Source organism: Falco naumanni, chromosome 2, assembly GCF_017639655.2.
Source record: "Falco naumanni isolate bFalNau1 chromosome 2, bFalNau1.pat, whole genome shotgun sequence".
NCBI lineage: Eukaryota > Metazoa > Chordata > Aves > Falconiformes > Falconidae > Falco > Falco naumanni.
Genome location: NC_054055.1, coordinates 81,531,134 through 81,545,100, shown reverse-complemented (window position 1 = coordinate 81,545,100; position 13,967 = coordinate 81,531,134). Strand labels below are relative to the sequence as shown.

Sequence of the window (13,967 nt, the reverse complement as noted above, 5' to 3'; positions counted from 1 at the left end):
TGGTTGTAGGAAAAAGGACATTAAAAAAATTCTGACACTGTACCTTCTCAGTTCCACAGGTGCCACAGCATAGACACTAATCTAACCACAGAAGATTTCTCAGTGTTTATAACCCAAGCCAGGTGGGCAGATGTCTACGTGGAAATTTCCACATCTCTGTACGTTCCACTGTATCGTTTCCACTCCTGCCAGAGATGCACAAGATCATGGGAGCAGAGGTTGTTTTCTGAAAGAAAATACTGAAAGAAGTGTGAAATGTGAAATCGCAAGTTTCTCTTGGAGCTTGCAGCATTTCAGAACAACTCAACTGCCAAGTCAAAACTGGTCCCCATCATGTGAAAAATTAGAAGCCAATTAGTAAACAGAGGTGTTTATTGTACCAAGGCCTCATATTCAAAAGAGCCTGTGTGCCATACTCTAATTCTGGATGTCACCACTACTAGCTTGGCACCGCTCTTCAAAAGCTCCTCAGTCAAGCAGAGTAATGGTTCGAGAAGCAGTATTTATGCTCTTACAATTCATTTTTATGTGCCAGAATAACCCTTAAGCTCATCTGCAATTATATGCCAAAAAGATCAGATATTCAAGGATATCAAAAACTGTGCAGTTCAATGCAATGTGTTAATATAGGACATATTTATAGACAATGAGCCTATCAAACCAAGCTAGCTTCATTTAAAATAAACAAACAAGCAGACTGGTCTAACTACTAGAACTAATATAAAACAATCAATATTTCTCCAACGAAGACATGTAACAAGAACCTTCGTGCTATTTACTCAGCAATGTATAATGGTTTCTCGAGTCTGCAGCCTGTGTTGTTCACTTTCAAGCCCATTAAACATGAATCACTTTTGATTCATTCTATTTAAATTCCTTTTACCTTTACTATTATAAACCAGATTTTGGAAACACCTGCAATAATTGAAACATCACTGCATTAATAAGAAGTATTTTTCTGTAACAAAGTTCATTACTTCCAGGCAACTGGGAGCTTACCCTATGCCTGGTTCGACTTAAGTGTGCACAAGTCCCTACTCCTAGGTGCTGCTAGAGGCTCACTTATCTCACACGTAAGGTCAGCATGTCCTGTGGTTTATGTAACTGCTTTTACAGTTATTACTCATCCCAGGTCTGTACCAACAAGATATATCTTAAGCTAAACTGTTTTGGTTGTTTGTTATTTTTTTAATTTTTGTGTAGAATTTTTTTAGCAAATAGATAATTTTGGTAGACACTAGGGGAACAGCTAACCTAGCAAAGCTGACAAATTGCTAGTGGTAAGCACAGAGGGGTGAACAGCCTTGACACAGCAGCACCTGCAACTGGGCTGTAAGTTTGTTATGTCCCAGCACTACGGCTGGCCCACAGTCATAAACAGTGAAGATGTTTTCCTTCTGGGGCACACATGACAATAGCAAGTGGCATTGCTGTATCTTCAGTACAGGAAAAACAACTACACAAGGAGATGCTTAGGTATTTTGCTACTATATTGCAATAGAGATCCAAAGTACCCATTTTCTTACTAAACAAGACTTCTTACTAAACAAGGCAAAAGCTCACACAGTCGGGGGAAGGAGTACCTGCCTTGACAGCTATCCAGAAGACACCTGCAAAAGAGATGCTGCAGCCAGGTCCTGAGGTGCAGGTAAGCAGCCCACGCTCCAGCCAGCTCTGCCACGTACACCCATTCTTTGCCACGCTATGGCACCAGCAGCTGCTACAATAGCCCAGCAGCTGCATCACCAGCTCACATTGTGTTGAGCTTCCTCCTCTTGTTCTTCTTCTTACATCGCAGCAAGAGAGAGGCTCGTTCTTAGAGGGGTGTCCTTTGTTTGCCAGCCATTTTCAATCACAAATATATTGGGCTGACTGAGCTCAAAATCCTCTGTCTCAGGCCAAGCCACTCTGGTGCATCAGGAGGCTACTTCTCCCATTAAACTGAACGCCACAACCACGGTGGAAAGGGAGGCTCCCTCTTAAAAGGAAGGGAGACACAGGCATAGAGATTGGGCAAGTGAACCCCGATACAAAACTGGCCTTGCTAGTGAAGCATAATATCACCATCCCGAAACACATGCTGTAAGAGCGTTTGTATTCCCATCTGTACTTTCTGTTGTTCTGGAAAATACTGTCAAAGGCCCTGAACATGTGGCCTTCACAACTTAAAAACACGTATGAAAAGGACTGCTCCCACAGCAACATTGAAATTTTTAAAACAATTATAAAAGTAAGGGTAAATTACATTACAGCTTCTTGTAAAGCACTTTTAATTTGGATTATTTTTTCCTCTCAAAATAACCATCCCTAGGAGATCCAGTTTATAGGTCCCTGGTCCTTGATTTCCACCAGCTAATACCCCCAGCTGGAAGTGGTTCCTGTGCTGTCCCAGAACTGTGACCACCCTGACAGAGCTGAACAGTACTGAGTCCCAGGCACAAGCATAGCCAGCATCATCTGATAAAGCTGCTCTTCCCCCAAGATTTCTGGGGAAGAAAGCTTAGTGGGGCACAGTCTGAGTGTTTTCAAAGATCAAGAAGATTCACTGCTTCACAGAACACAGTTGTTATGCTTGTTTCTTCCAAATAAAAGTCACAACAAGGAGAACCAGTCTTCTGGTACCCGTCTCATACATAGGCTCCGTAGTCAGAGGAAACATACTACAGTGAAGGACTTGGAAACAATATTTGCCCCATCCTGAAAGAGTTCAAAGCAACACTTTCTACTTTGCAGAAGTGTTCCACGCCACAACACACCTTAACACACCCAGACCTCCTCAAGCGTTTCTAGACTACCAAGGAAAACTAGTCCTTTCACATTTTCAGTGTCCCAACTCAGTGCACTATCAAAAACAGAGGCGAGAACATCATTTCCACATGTTGTGCAAAAGTGACTCTAAGCTTAAGAACCACACTGCATCAGACTAACAGCAGGGATCATATCTCAGGTAGCAGCTTTTCAGAACATCAGTCTGACAGCGAAGAGGCCTCTGTCTTACAGGCTTTGAAAGAGCCTGTTGGCACAGCCTCCACATTGGTAAATTAAATATGAAAACAGTGAATGTAACCCATTTTCCAATGCACTTTACATTTTTCCTTGCTTGAACTATAGAAAACTCTTTAAATTGTGACTGCTATTAATGACTGTATTTGTGAGCTGCTTTTTGGTCTAGCCTGCTGGACCCTTTATGTCCACAAGTGCTTTGCAAAGATGATTTTTTTTTTCCTCTCTGTGGCCCCTAACTAATTTTATATGAAAACTGAATCTTCCAACAATTGTTACAAATTCTTGTAACAGTTGTAACACTGGCAAGTCTAAGAAAGAAAAATCCCCTCATGAAGACACACAATAAGGACAACAGCAGCAGATGATACCTATAGAGACTGCCTACACATAAACTCCAACGGGAAGGGATGGCTGCTATGGTAAGTGCTGTCGTAATTTGGCCTCCCCGCAACTCAGTCCCTGATCTCCCCAACTGTGTGCCTGTTGGTTCCTGAAATGGGGATTTGTTCCACAGAAGCAGCATCCACTGGGACTATGAAAAGCTTTCAGTACAACTTCTCTAATCCATATCAATATGTATCAACCCGCTCAGGATTCATCTAAGCAATCAAGAAGGTCAAGGCTAAAGGAATTATTCACAAGATTATTCAAACTGATGCAGCTTCCAGCATGGCCATTTGCTTCACTCGGAACATTTCATTTTCAGATTATCCCTCCTTGCAAGTTCTAGCAACCCAAGATAAGACACCCAGGCATGGACTACATGAGGGGCACAGGCACCAGGCTTGGTAGCCCGCAAGCCTGGGTATGAGAAGCCCAAGTTCTCTCTTCTCTGAACAGAAGCAAAGTTGGAAAATTCAAGAGCTGTTCACAATTGATAAAATCCTGCCCCCAAGTATATTTTAGCTCCTTCAGCCTTAGACACAAAGAAGAAAAGCAAAAATTGCAGGAAGTTGAAAAAAATATGCTACAAAACAGCAAACACATAAAAACAGGCTTCTGTGTATGTCTGGGATACTGCTCTTCCATCAATGGTAATGAGTCTGGGCAAAAGCATTTTGCAGAACCAGTTCTGAAAGTAGCTGGTCACCATGACACTGTAACAAGGCTACTTTCAAGAATCAACCTGCTGGGTCACCCTCTACCCACCAAAGCTGTAGATGGTCAGCATTAACCAGATTTCAGCTGCAGTAACTAATTTAGGGGGTAAAATTCTGATCCAGGAATATTTGGAGCTCGCAGAGAGTGGTTATTTGCCTATACGATCAGGGCTAAATGCTTTATCTTCCTCTATAGTAGGAAAGTGTATATCTTCAAAAGGGATGTAACTTTGCATGGGGTCAGAATACATGCCCTGAACACAGACAGTGGCTGATCCAGCATGAACTGCCCTATGAATCAGAGCTTTGAGAAACAGCTCACAGAAATGCAAGTTTCTTGGAAGACTACTTGTCCTATAACAGGCCTTGAAAGGTTATTAGAATACTAAAGCAACACACTGGGTCTTCACAAAATCACCAAGATTAAATTACTTTCCTATTAAAAAAAATAAAGCTACTAATAGCCCATGAAGGCGCAGGGTATCAGAGACCATCATTAAAATGTCAATATTTGACACTGACCACTCTGGGGTTTTAAGATCCTGTCCTGGAAAAACCCTGTTCAGTGGGGTCTCATCAGCTTCCCACTTTTGCTATCACTGTTTGTAGAAGACACTACAAAAAAGGGCAAAAAGAAGAAAGTTTGCTGCTACAACTTAACATGTTCATATTTGGTTACTGGACAGTATTTAAGGATGTTTATATTAAAGGCAGCCTAAGATGACCCCAGAGTCAGCATTCAAGAGATTTCTAAGAAATTTGTAAAGAAGGTCCTCAAAGCACTGTAAAGGCACAGTTCCCCTTCTACATTTAGGGGGGACATAATAGTTAAGTATTTCTAGAGTCCTCTGGAGGTTTATTTGTGGTTAACTTTTTGCTACAATGACTAACAACTGATAACAGCATACAGGAGAGAACAGGAGAGAGAACACTACAGCAAGCAACGATCTGAAGTGCTGGTTTCGTCCCTAAATTAAAATTCACAGAGTGGGAGACTTTTGACGCCTCTCCCAGCAACTCATACAGCTCTATGAAAAGAACAGGATTTGCACCCGCATTTTTTTCCTAAAAGCATCTTATTGCTACAGACAAAACAAATACAGAAATGTGGGGGAAGATTTCTTTCTTACCACCACCACTGGGGACCACCTTCTGGCACCTGGCAACACTCAGAGCAACAGGAGAATCCTCACCTCCTTCCTCCAGGGAAGTACCACTGTTTATGTTTCAAGAGATTTGCTTTTTCATTTGCCTATAAGCAAAAAAGACATTCTTCAATGAATGATGGTAAAAATATTTTGTTTAGAAGCAAAATACAATGCAAATAACATGCAGCTGCTAAGCCAGGTCACAAATTCTTTAACTCAAACTCTTCTTATATAATATTGGCCATCTTTCTCTTTTCTCTGGGGGGAAAAAAAAACTACTTAATCCTTCTTCCCCTGTATGGATACTACACTGCTCCACAGGTACCAACTACTATTGCTTTCAGAGGGTCTAACTGGCACACATCTATGAAATTAAAAGCAAGTGTTCTCAATTTGTATTTAGTAGAGAAACTGCAGCTTCTGTTCAGAGCAGAGAAAGAGTTTGCATGCTCAAGAACCAGCCTACTTTTCCTAGCTTTACTAATCAGCATTAACAAAAGGTATTTCTTATGCCTATAAATCTTCATCTTGATAGAAGTTATTGAAAATGAAGTAGAAGCAATTATCCACTCTCAAAACACACACTTAATCCCTATATTGTATCAAGAATGGTTTTATGATCCTGAAGCAATTAAGTTAATCATTATTTAATTTTAGATTACTGAACTGGAGATTTACTTCAGACACAAGCTCACTTTCCACATAATTTAGTCTCAGTAATTAGAGATGTGCTTTACCCAGAGGTGGCTTGCTTAAAGCGTGTTATCTAATTTCACAAGCCTAACACCATTGAAATTTTGGGCAGAAATCTATAAACCAAACTTCAAAAAAAGAAAATCCCCAAAGAAACTCAGATTTACCCGACTGCAAACCTTTTTTTTCCTTAAAAATAAAACACTGAAGAAAAAAAGATATTCTTCAAACATCTGCTCAACAAGTCAGATGTATCACAAAAACATAATATAAAGCATTTCTTTAACCTATCACTACCTTTAGCAAAGTTTAAAGCTGCAAGAACAAAAAATGCTCTTCTCCCACAGATTACTTCATTTACAACTTATTTTAACCAGGACATAAGGTCTACAGGAAAATGTAGGTAGCTATTAGGATGCCCCAGCAGGTATCTACCATGGGACGTAACCAGTACCGAGTAATTCAGACACTTAGAAGAATTCTGTGACCGCGTTATCAAAGGAACAGAAATAGAGACCAGGCATATTGGTTCATACCATATATATTTACCCTGGATATCATACAATTTGAAAACCGCTCAATTCCAAACTACTTCAGAAAACTTTGTGTAAACACGTTGTTTAAACCAAACCATACTAGGAAGTGCCAGTTAGCCATTCAGCTAGCTACCACCCATCTAGCTCCACTTCAGGTCTGTATACAGTTAATGACATCACTGGCTGCCAGTCCCTTGAGCTGGCACATTGCCCAAGGCCAGTTTTATGTCAGAACACACTTGCTGCTTTTTGGAACCTAAAGCATCTTCCACCGCTGCCATTACAGAAAAGGAAAACATATGACCAGGCAAGCATTTTAAATACCCACCACCTTTTTAAACTGTCTTCAAAACTGTCCAACAAAAACAACACATGCAATTGCTCAACACTCAATTAAAAGTCAACTATATTCAAACCAATAGAGAACCACCTCTATAAGGGCGGACGACGTAAATTCATTTCAAGACTTTAGTGCCAGTACTTTTACGATCTGGTTTGACTTGCTGCATAGAAGAAAGGCTGCAGAACTCACCAACAGCACATAAGATTTCAGCAGACTGACAAAGAGTAAGAAAAAAGCTACAAAGACATCAGGACACAACAGGTTTGCCGTAGGGAGTTTATTCAAATAAGTTAGTCTCAGCTATCTGGATTTTCAACAAACTTTATTAAATACTTTTCCATGTGGTTTCACATTAAACATGCAAAGTTGGAGACCAGTAGAGGAACTGTGACAGCAGTAAAGACCTTGCCCAAAAGATGGTGACAGACAACATAGGAAGAAAAAGTGGCAGACACCTTCAAAGTTACTAACGAAAATAAAGTTACTAAACAAACCCCAGCAATCAGTCTTCTGCTTCATTGATTAATGGCTTGCATACAAAAACCAAGCAGACGACAAAATTGGGAAGCAATTTGAACATGAAGGTGTATTGAGTTGCTATACAACAGGCACCATGGCCTTAAAGACTGGAGCCGTAAGAGTGGGATAAAGTCACTAATACAGAATGCACAATTGCATAGATGAAATGAACAAGCTGCAGCTAAACACTAGAGGATGATCAGTGCCTGGACCAGAAGGGCCTGGACACGCTAGCCCATCCTAGCACAGAATGGCTGTAAGTCACTGTTGAGATGCAGCTGCAAAAAACACAGATGCAATACCGGGACATATCCAGAGAAACGCTTCCAACAGAGATAGGAAGTACAGGGAACTACATAAGGAGCACTGCTAAAATCCCATCTGGAATACAGCACAAGAGAGGTTGCCTACGTACAAAAAATAGGCACTAGAAACACGGGAGGCTGAAGGAAGATTTCCAGCACTGACAGCACGCATGGAGATCAGGACACACAGGAGAGGGATCCAGGGGGATTTACAGAGGATGCAATTGCTCCCTGTAAGACAGTAAAGATAACCACTAGGAAGGAAAATAAACAATTTGAGCCAAAAAAGGCTGCTGATGCCAGAAGAAACAGGTATCAATTGGCCAGGAATAAGTTTAGGCTGGAGCTTCTCACAACAGCAAAGCTCTGGGAGAAGCTTTTATTGACAAACCTATGTGCTTAAGGAGGCCCTTGTTATGAGAAGGACACTATGACACACTACACTTCCTACAGCTCCAACCATTTTTGTAACTGTCGCATCTAAACATGCATTGAAGGGTCTATAAAACTGTCACCAAAAGCAGCTGGTTCAGCTCTCAGTGCTGGTGGAGGAAGATGGTACATGCAGCGTGAGCTATCAGGGTGGGGTGGAGGGGGGAAGCTGATTTATAGGGGAAAGTGTAAATAGTTACCACAATCTTCCTGCACACCTAAAAAGTGAACAAATATCTCCTAATTTAAAATAATAATGCTAGCCATTTTGTTTACATTGAAGTCCTCACATGCAACTACAGCAATAAAAAGTGTGCATTAGAAAAAGCTCAGCAAGCCATGCATAGTGCCTCATCCTGCTTCCCAAAATCTTACAAGAAAGAGATCTGTAGAACTGAACTGTGGCATGCTCTGTTCATCAAACTGCATCACTCAAACTAAGCTGCTCCTTGGAACAAGTACGTTCTCTGGTCTTGGAAGTGGTTTTTGAACGCTGCCTTCATGGCCTGTCAAAGGGATCTCTGATTTTTCAATGTCTGCGTATAGCATCTCTCATGCAGAGATTTTACTAGAACTGATAAAACTGAGGTCGAAGTTCCCAGAATGAAACACTGCAACTGGTAGGAGAGTAATTTCTGGTTTGATATTGAAGCACAGTAGGGTACTGTTATGGAAGAGAACAGGATTTGAAAGCAAGTTTTGGTCTGATGCTGTTTATTGTGCTGGTGTCTGAGTAAGAAGTACTTGAGTCCTAAAGACAGAGAAAGCAGCTCTTCCCATTTAGGATCCTCATCTTCCCCACTTTTATAAAAATACTTATGTGTGTGTACATATATATATGTGTGTGTATATATATATATAAAAACTATTAACTGGAAACTGCAAGTTGTACAGAATTCCTTTTCTATGTCTTTTAAGACTGAACAAACAGATTTAGGCAATACATTGAGGATAAAAAGAGTACATTTAAGTACACATGTATTTTTCAATTTCAAAAAAAGTCCTCCAATTAAATACTAATGCAAGTGCATGCCTTTAAACACTTAAACAGTTTCTCTCTTGCATTGAATTAAATATGATAACCTCCAAAACTGTCTCCTTTAGCTACTTTGATACCACAGCTTTGAAAATATTCGCAGACCTCCAACATTTAAGACATACAAGATTCAAAAGTGGACACATACAACTTTGCCTTCAGCACTATCTCACACAGGGAACATTCAATTCCCTTTTTTTTTTTTTTGGTTTTTTTTGGGTTTTTTTGTTTGTTTGTTTTTTGCGGCGTTTTTTTAGTAATATGTATTAAAACTACTGAAACCATTTTCCAGTCAGTTTTCCTCCTCATCATAGGAAGTTTCAGTCTTCTTGAGTCTGCTGATTATTTGCTTGACCCACAGCTCAATCCGTTGCCTAAAGACCATCTTCCCTATGATAACCCAATGTTGATGGAGAAATGGCCGTCAGAAAAAGTAAGCGCACACTGTCCTGGGAAATGTTACTGCAGTTACAGTCCAGGCAGCTTTACTCCGCAGAAACCTAATAATTTATCTGCAGCTTCTTAGAGACTACTTACCTCTGAGGTTTTGCCATGAGTTACCCCTGATTAAAGGCCTAAATAAAAAAAAAAAAAAAACCAGCATAGAAGAGGGGAATTTGAGTAGGCTCAGGCAAGGTTTCTGTATTTCCTTGTGCTTGGGTTTTAGTTGGTTATTAATGAAATTAAATTGTTTAATACATCTTGAATGTTGATGCAAGCTCATCTGCTGGCTTCTGGGAAGAAGTAAGCTCTGAAAAAGGACCTAAATTATTTTTCTAAATGGGTAATTGTAAACATAGTTTTTTCCTACAACAATATATAACATCTGTCATGTTCAGAGTAATTCCAGTGATATTTTTTCTTTTAAACACTGCAATAGTCTTTTTCTGAATTTCCTCATTTCCCTCCTCCTTCCACTTTGTAAACCTAAAAAAACCCAGAACAGTTGCGAACACCCTCCACTGATTTCCTCTGGCCAACCTTCATAACAGCACATTCCTTTCACTACAGCGGTCCTCTGCCAGCTTCATTTTGTCCCCTGCCCCAAACCCTGGGGCTGAGGCTCCCTGCACTGCACTCCAGGGGAAGCCTCCATTGCACAGCTGGGGCTATGCAAGCTTTTATCCCATTGCTCTGATGTTTTCTCTGGTGTGCAGTGGATTTATAGATAGCTTTTAGAGCTGTAGGTCTTCAAATTGCCTCATCAGGGAAAAAAAAAATCCCAAAACACAATTCTTCATAATTACCCACTAACGAGAAGCAATTGATCACTAACTTTCATGCTCTGATCTTCCATAACCAAACTTTCTAGGTACTCCAAATCAATCATTTACTTTGGAATTTACAGATTAAGTTAAAAGGAAGGAGTTACCTATTGGGATTTGAGAATTGCAGCAAGTCTTTGGCAGAAATACCTTTCCTTTACTGGCCTCGAATTGTAAGGCTCCAAAATGAAAACTTATAGGTGTACTGTTAAGTCACATCAGGATTAAAACTCGCAGCAACCTGTATGTGCCCAGCACGCCAGACCCACATCTTCTCCTTGAACTGAGCACATACATCCCCCCACCCCTTCCCTGTCCACATTAAGTCCCTTTTAGCAAGATACTGCCACCAGGGTCATGAGTCAAGCAGGCTTGGCTAAAAATATTCTCCACCACTGTCCCTTATCTGCCTCACTGTCCAAAATCAGGACACTGTTGTCCACCTCATGCTCTGCCTTGATGCTGGATAACCTGGAAGCTTGAAGGCTGGTTGCAAAGCACCTACTGCTACCAGTGCTAGCACCAGCAAATGGCAGAAGACAGCCACATCGTAGTGTTGGGCGCAAGCCTGCGTGGCAGCTACTTGTAGCAGAGGGATCCTCCTTCTCAGTAGTTATTTTACTCCCCCTGGGTTAGACTAATGACACATATTTCTGCCTATTCAGTATTCATAATTCAAATACAAGTGAAATAAAGGATCTATAACAGCAATCTAGTTAATAAATTTAATAAAAGTGAATAGCATGTTAGAAATAGTCTATTATAAAGAAACTGAACTAATTAAAAGTTTACTCCCTGCCCAAAACCCTTACCATTCTGCATAAGGAAAGCTTTACAATTCTGAACTGCTGCAGGTAAGACGTGAATAAGGCAACAGTGAAACTAGCTGAATTTGCTATATCTCATTCAGTAGCACAAACAAGGAAAGAACAGTTAAATATACCCATATCCTGAGAAAAAAAAAACACTCTTTGTTATGGATGAAGCCATTTCGCAGTGAACAATATGGTAAGTTTGGAGGCATCAGCTCCTCAAGATATCAAAGAAATTATAGATATGCATACTCCTTTCCAAGGAACAGTGGCTAAAAAAGCATTAAAAATAAAAATGCAGTCTGCAGAGCTAACAGCCAAGGCAGAGAAGGCCTAGCTTACCTTCTCCAAGAGAATCTGTGCACTAGACCTTTGAACTAATGTATTTTTTCCCTTGTTTACCCAAGGAAAAAATTCTAATACCATCTTAATAGCATTTAAATTAATATGCATAAATAATAGATTTCCAGAAGCCTGATGAAGCTTGAGCTAGTTGTAATCTAAAATAACAATGTAATTCCCAAGAGGATGCATTATCTTTACATTGTCCTAGCTTGGTCTTGGTCAAACACAGCAAGAGAATGAATTGCTACATTACTGGTTAAGCGCAGAGGAAAAAATCCAGGGCAAATAGAAGAGCACGCGGCAGAGGAAAAAGGAAATACTTGCAATCAAGGGGTGACACAGCATGGGTGTTTTATTAATCTTGCAGAAGTCCAGCCAACAACCCTGACAAGCGGCTGTCCATGCTCCTCCCCGTGGCTGGGGCTGCTCTACCTGTAACAGGCTGAGAAAACCTCACCAGACCGCTCTCGCTCACCCCAGCCCCAGGTCTGGCACGGATCACAGCAGGGCCCCAGCTCACCCTGGCCCAGCATGACTGAAGCAGGTGCCAGCTATTTTTAGGTCTAAACTGCAATTTATATCTGACCTGTTATTAAGCCCAAAGGGAGAAGAAGCCACAGCAATGCCACTAGAAAGGCAAAGCGATGTGCTCCTGGCTCATCATTGGAGAAGGGGAGGCTATGGCTAGCAAGGGAGATGTGGTCATGGCCCTGAAACACCTGGTGGGTTGCAGGAATGGTCTGCTCCAACTGCCATAAACCAGTGGATGCTTGGTGCTGCACAACCTGCGAGATGCCGAAAAACCCCAACCCCTTCCTCCCCATGTGTCACACAACTTACTTCTGGCAGCACCAGACTGTGGGTAGCACACACTCGCCTGGGCTGATCTCAGTGTTTCTGGATACTGAAACATGTTCACAGTTTGTAAATACAGGAGTGTGGCACCGAAGTAATAAATTTTGAAGCTCTACATGACAGGACACTGAAGTAATAATCTAATCAAACTGATTTAAATGTGCTAACTGACTTACCAGTTCATTCTCACACCACAGATCTCAAATGACTACTCAGAACGTAATAAAGTGGCCCACTATGTGCAAGGAGTCATGTTCACAGCAGATCATCTGCAAATTGAGAATTACTTCAAAATCCATTTGAAGTAAATCATTCTCCCACTACGAAAATCTCATCTTCTAAGATTAGATAACTTTGGAAGATCATGCATTCCTCCTTCCTGCTTCATCTCACACTTAAAAGGATACTAGAAATACTATATCCTGGACTGTAACTGAAGCCATTCAGTGCGAGCAGCTTTCCTATCAAGGGACCACCTTTTCAGTGAGATCCATTATATCTCTTAGGGTTTGATCGAGGTACTTTGTTTTTTGGGTTTTTTTTTTTACCCATAAACAAGAACCAAGCATTTTTCTAATCTCTGAGATTGTAAATGCCCAGCTTCTACAGCTGCAGTAATTAAATCAACTTCTCATTCCATTACCCACATCAAGTCTCTTCCTTGGCATCTGCTCTATTCCTACACCGCACTCAAATCAAACCAAAATAAGCTATTTTCTAAGATCAGCTGACTTGTCTCTCCCTCAAAATCACTGCAACCAAAATTATGCTGAGCAAATATGAAGAATCTTGCTAAATATCCAAAAGGTCTCTTTCAAAGAAAAAAAAAGTAAACGTCAGTGCAAGGGGTTATTTTTAGCACCTGAGCTGTTCTATATTTAATCCTTTATGTCTACAAAAAAAAAAAAAAAGAAAAAAAAAAAGAAGCAGATTCTCTGATGAAGGTTACCAGAAAATATAATCTACTAGAAAGTCTACTTTATGAATCCTACCTACCTAAGCACTGCAACAAGTACATCACGCCAACCATTCAAATCTAAGAATTATGAGTATACAGAGAGGAATGTTTCCTCTGTTTCAAAGAGGTGCTTAAAACAAACAAACAAAAAAACCCAACAAAACCCAAACCAACCAATCAACCCAGAAAGCAAACTCCTCAGGATAATCTTTTTGTCATTCTGCTTAGATGCAACACTTCAGACTCATGCTTAAAAACTGCCATCTTTAAGTATTTCTAATTGTCTAACACCCAAAAAACCCTCAAGACTCTTTGTGAGTTAGCTGTTAAAACAAACCAACCACTCCCAACTCCAGGATGCACCATACTTCAACAAAACCTGTTGCTGCAGCTCAGCTCATCCAAGTACTCAGGCAATAAAAGATTTCTTATCTCTTCCTTATTCTCGTTCCTTATAGCTGTGACCTTCATGCCCTGAAGACTCCTGCCCCATAACCTCCAATGTATTTACTTCACTCCAATAACCTTGTGCCTCTGATCTTATGCAAATTACCTGAAGATTTATTTTCAGAGACAGGACACAGATTATCAAAGGTGTGGGTTATTTATGTGGG

The 13,967-nt window shown here is 40.6% G+C and overlaps 1 protein-coding gene across 6 annotated transcripts in view; it reads right to left on the bottom strand.

Annotated features, from left to right (window-relative positions):
* Positions 1–13,967, bottom strand: part of AGPAT3 (1-acylglycerol-3-phosphate O-acyltransferase 3) — a 94,096-nt gene that overhangs the window by 46,031 nt on the left and 34,098 nt on the right. For 2 of the 6 annotated variants that reach the window (XM_040585199.1, XM_040585201.1), the window contains one exon: positions 5,237–5,358. The exons of 2 other annotated variants lie outside the window; for them this stretch is intronic. The gene's annotated coding sequence lies outside the window, so the exon portion shown is untranslated. The remainder of the gene's footprint in view (positions 1–5,236; positions 5,359–13,967) is intronic. 2 more of the 6 variants (XM_040585203.1, XM_040585207.1) reach the window with 1 other exon arrangement.